The sequence below is a fragment of the Lagopus muta genome, chromosome 2 (genome assembly GCF_023343835.1).
Source record: "Lagopus muta isolate bLagMut1 chromosome 2, bLagMut1 primary, whole genome shotgun sequence".
NCBI lineage: Eukaryota > Metazoa > Chordata > Aves > Galliformes > Phasianidae > Lagopus > Lagopus muta.
In genome coordinates this window covers 18,237,949-18,243,948 of record NC_064434.1, presented here as the reverse complement: position 1 = coordinate 18,243,948, position 6,000 = coordinate 18,237,949, and positions in this window count along the sequence as shown.

Genomic DNA, 6,000 nt, shown 5'->3' with positions numbered 1-6,000 from the left:
GAAATTAATTTTGTTTTGACCAATATATAAAGTGCGTTGCTTATGAGTAATTTGTCTATCTATTTATTTATTTATTATCATTTTGCCATCAAAATGCCATGTCTGATAGGATTTGTTACATCCTCACTCTTGAAAAATATGTGGTAACAATGAAGAAACTCGTTATGGGATTAAAACTATTGCCTGAGTGTATAGAGTATGTATCTATTAGGTGAATTGGAGGAAAGGAACAATGCAACACCTGTACTGAGCTAATTTACATGTTTGACTCACTTCTACAAGCAGGTTATTTAGTGGCCAACCCACTGCGGGAGCACTGTACAGATGATGAATTAACAGTATCTTGTCAGCACTTTCTAATAATACTGTATTAAATCCCTGGCCTAAATTCACAGAGTATGGAGATAAATACCATTTCTTTGTACTTAGTAATTTACCTAATACTATAGGTACAGACATGTGAATGGGATTTGAATTTCCTTTTTGTATTTTTGTCTCTACTTTTTTAATTAAAAAAGAAATGTTACTCAGAGGAAGATATTTTCATTTAAGTTCTATTGCTGAGAAACTTAAATCTGATAGAATCATAGAATTATAGAATTGTTTGAGTTGGAAGGAACCCTTAAAACACCATCTAGTCCAACTCACTTGCAATGACCAGGGACACCTACAGCTAGATCAGGGTGCTCACAACTCCGTGCAGCCTGACCTTGACTGTCTCCAGGGATGGGACATCTACCATCTTTCTGGGAACTCATTCCAGTGCCTCACAATCCTTATCATAATAAACTTCTTCCTTTTATCCAATCTAAATCTCCCCTCTTTTAGTATGAAACCATTTCCCCTCATCCTATCTCCACAGACCCTGCTAAAGTGTCCATCCTCTTCCTTCCTATAGCTCCCCTTTAGTCTCTAAAAGGCTGCTCTCAGGACTCCCAGAGCCTTTTCTTCTCCAGGCTGAACACTCCCAATTCTCAGCCTGTCCTTGTAGAGGAGATCATAAAGAAATGTACATGTTTGCTAGTTCAATGTTGGTTTTTGTTGTGGTCTTACAGTAAATTACATTGAAAAGAGGAATGAATGCAAAATGTTAAAGCTGATCTACTTATCCTAGTCTGTGGGTGTATGTGTGTGTTTCCTTGTGTGTATACGTGCTCTTTGGCAAAACAAATGTCTGAAGAAGTATTTAGCTCATCTTTGTTTTAAGATGAGTGTTTTAAAAGCACATCTGTTGCCCTAACTAACAGATAAAAAGTTATCTGAAATTCTTTTAAAGCTGAACTAAGGCTGAAAGCTAACCTATACAGACGTCCATTAGCATCTGCTTTCACTGATGTTTCACTGATGTGTAGAAAAGCTTGTATACTTTCAGTTTACAGATTTTGGAACATACAAATAATTATGTACCAAACTGAGGTTTTATACATCAATTTAACCCTGAAAAATTGCAACTTCCAATACAATTTCTACTGTATTTTCTGTAAGTTATATTAGTTTGCATATGAACAAAAATTCATAGTGACCTGGTTTAGATGTGCATAAGTGCATATATATGTACAAATATTTACACCCAGTTTTTGAAATAATTCTACTTGTTTTTTGTTTTTTAAAGTCTCAATTTGTGTATTTTTTCCTGGCAGGTAACTTTTTGTTTCAAGTCAGACATCTCCTCACAGCTTTATTTGTATGAAAAGTAATTAGATGAATGCTGCAACTATCACTTTAACAGTCCTATTTGGCCTTAAAAATCTTCTGACTGTCCCCAAAAGAAAAACTTACAATAGTAACTATGTGTTAGATTAAAAAGGACAAACATCCAAACTTTTGGATGGTCTTTTATCATCCATCTGCAGGTTGGCCATCTGAGAGGTTCAGCATGTTTCTTTTTTTTAAACGGTGCTTGTTCAGTTAGTAGATCAAGTCAGTGAAACACACTCATATATTGAGTAAATCTACTCAGAAAAAGGAAGGTGATCCAGCCGGTGAGGTGTATAGTCCAATAAAATCAAAATAGAATAGAATAGATTTCTGAAGTAAAATCTTGCCTGATCCAAGTTTTCATTTAAAAAAAAAAAAAAAAAAAAAAGATTTTCAGTGGAACTCCAAAAATAATGTTAAAAAGTGTGCCTGATTTCAGTCTCATATGCTTACAAAGAATGGTCCAGCTTCCAAATTCAGGGTAAGGGTGGAGGAAATGGGTGCAATAGTAAAAATGGAAGTGGACATATAAAGCCTTGCAGAAGCATTGTGATGTTCTCCTAATATTATGCCCAGGACTTTGTGGCAAATTTTGGTCTTGAAATACCTTTGAAAATATATGAAATATTTGAATACGTGACAGAGACAACCTGATACCTACTGATAAAGTAAATTTTTCCCTAGTCCAGGAGCATGATATCCTTCCTCGTGGAGTACCACAGAAAGGAATATTAGAGATAACACAAGGGATGTCAATTGAACACTAGGTGCAGACTAGGATAAGACTGCTTTGAGGTGAATACCAAAAAAACAGGAAGCCAGCAAAGCTTACTAGCTAGGATGGGATGATGACATTATGCATCTTAGCGTGCATATGAAAGAGCAGACGACAACTGTCTGCAAAAATCAAGGAACCTGAACTTTGGGAGACACAGAATATAAATTTTAAAAAATCAAGATAAGAAAAGGTGGGTGCATGCAGGAGTGTATTAGCAAAATGAAGAAAGAGCCACTGTTGCATAGTGGATGCTGAGACAAGTGCACAAAGATTTGCCAACAGGGTCCATAGCTGATGGCTTATAGCAGAACAAATTGAATGTTGCTTTGTGAGATAACAATAAAAATGGAGAGAAAGAGGGAGAGACAGAGAGAAAAGGATGGGGTCCCCTTATAAATATCTCCTACAGAAATGGGACAGGTTTCATTGTCTACATATTCTAGTTGGTATTTCCTATTTGCAATGCTGTTATCACTGACTGGCAAGAATATGAGGCCAAGGAGGGGGTCATCCTGCCCTGGGAGACCCTGCCTATGTGGCTGGGGCATGCAGCCTGCCGGGGAAAGAAGGTGCTCACCTGCACACGGGAAGCAGACAGCAACACAACAGCATCTAAGACACTGCAACAGCATGCACACAGCAAGTTAGTGCCCAACATCACCCTTGGCTGATGAAGATACATAGCATGAAAATTATTTTCTGAGTTGTTAGCCATAAACCAACTTTGTTTGTGTCATTCATCAGCCTCAGGTTTCTAAAATTAGATACTCAGGATCTTCCGCATGTGCATGAAAGTCAGACAAAGCAATACATGCAAATAATTTATTTTTTTCTTTCTCTTTAGGATCTTCAAAATTCAGTATGTATATGAATGCCTTAGAACATTGTGGAAGACAATATAAAAATTCAGAGCAAGTTTCATTAGTATGAGAGCATGCGGTATCCAGACACTTTTGAACTTCTTTTAACAAAGAGCATTCATAGTTCAGTGTCACCTTACTTTAAACTTTTCAGAGTTTTAGCAGCATCCCATATCATCATTAATATCTTCATTCACAGTATGGCACATTTAAATATATGTGATCTTCCAGTATCTTGACGCAATTAAAGAGAAATACAATAACTTTGAAAAGGCTTCATTTTATGGCATAAAAAGGTGGCTGTGTTTTCTGTTTATCTAGCTCCAGATAAGCCTTCAGTAAGAGGAAAAAGAAATCCAACAAAAGCAAAGCAAAACAAACAACAATGAACATCATGAGGTGTTGTATTCTCTCAGTTTCGTTTGTTTGCAATTTGTGCACACAAATGCTTCATTCTAAGCCACTAGCACATCCACTGCAAATACAGCTTCTTTGCTTACTATTCATCTAAATTATCACTTTTACATGCTAGCTGTTTAGAATCTTTAAAGATCCTAGGTTTTAGCAAGCTTAGTCCAAAAACCAAATTAGGAACATATAAGCAAGATAGATGTATATGCTATGAAATTATGATTAAAATGTGACAATTCCATTTACACCTGTGTATAGCAATATTTCAGATTGTCATATTTGATGATACTTACATCCATTATGATCTTTACACCTGACATTTTCTCTTGATGCTGACTATCTTTTCATGTAGGTTTGAAGGTGACTTTTTAGTCTTTCCATGTGTAGAGCTAACTATAATAAAGTCTCTGATTTTTTTTTTAATATTTCTGATATATTTGACTACATATTCATAAAAGAGAGCTTGCTTTTATTGCTGTTGGATGAATAATATTCTAAATATTTTCCTACTGCATTCTAATAAAACTTTATCTTCTGTAGCTACTTTTTTTTCTGAGCTTCCTTTTGGAATTTCGGGTACCAATTGTATAGATTTGAACAGATAAATTTCTTATCTGAAAGAGCACAAAAAAAAAAAAAAAAAGGTGTTTGCAATGTTGTTTTTTTATTATTATTATTTTAAGTGGATATTTCATATAATCATAGAATGGCCTGGGTTGAATAGAACGACAATGATCAGCTAGTTCCAACCCCCCTGCTATGTGCAGGGTTGCCAACCACCAGACCAGGCTGCCCAGACCCACATCCAGCCTGGCCTTGAATGCCTCCAGGGATGGGGCATCCGCAACCTCCTGTGCAATTTGTTCTAGTGTGTCACCACCGTCTGTGTGAAAAACTTCCTCCTAATATCCAACCTAAACCACCCCTGTCTCAGTTTAAAACCATTCCCCCTTGTCCTATCACTACCCACCCTCATAAACAGCCATTCCCCCTCCTGTATATACGCTCCCTTCAAGTACTGGAAAGCCACAGTGAGGTCTCCCCAAAGCCTTCTCTTTTCCAAGCTAAACAAGCCCATTCTCTCAACTTTTCTTCATAGGAGAGGTGCTCCAGCCCTCTGATTATCTTACTGGCCCTCCTCTGGTCCCACTCCAAGAGCTCCACGTCTTTCCTGTACTGGGGGTCCCAGGCCTGGGTGAAGTACTCCAGGTGAGTACTCCAGATATTTGTAGAAGACAGTCAACAAATCTATAAATACATATATAAAATCTGTACCCTTCTCTTGTGAATGAAACAGAAGAAACAAGGGAGAAAAAGTAAAATGTTTGAAAAGCTATTTTTCCTAAGGCAGATAAATGAATGTAAATATGAAAGCACACAGAAAGTGGGAAGGTAATGCCTTGTAATGTTACCTAGCACACAGAGTCAGCAAGGACTAAGTATTGCAAAGATTAACAAAATGTCTCCTATGGGGAAAGGTTGGCGGAACTGTGTTTATTTAGCTTGGAGAAGAGAAGACTCTGAGGCGACCTCATTGTGACTGTATTCATGGCTGCTGTATTTGAGTTTTTTTCAGTTGCTGCAGTCTAGGATTGTTTCACTCTGTGATTGTTGCTGCGCTTTCCATCACATTATAGCATTACACCCATATCATTTTGCATTTTCCTATTTAATACTGAGTCTCCAAGAACCATTTCCAATAGAGTGTGAGATATCTTGTTCCAAGTCTGAATTCTAAGATGAAGAACTTACCATGAAATTCACAAAGAAATTATTTGCTCTCATTCAGGGTCAAATTTAAATTGCATGCAGTACCTATGGCATATATTGAGTCACATCATTAAAGACAAGAAAATGCTGAAAAGCGCAGATATGCTATGCTGGTTCATGTGGAAACAAAGATAATATGCAAGTATTTCATTAAGGAAGCGAAGCATAAACACAAGGGACTAAAGTATAACAATCTTCAAATTGGCATTCCTATATGAATTTGTAGTTTTAATTTGCACTTATATGTGGCAAAAAGAACTCTCTTTCCATACTCTAGCCTGATTTCCTTCCATCTCCCTACTGTAGAGTTTTGGGATAAGAGTATATATGTATAGTATATATATAGCATATATAGTTCACCAAAAAGAAAGCCCTGGAAACCAGGGAATCAGCCTCCAGGAGGCTGATTAGGCTCTCTTCCATATTACGGAACTTTCTAAAAGGCTAAAACAAGTTTAGAATCAGAGCACACTTTCAAGTTGT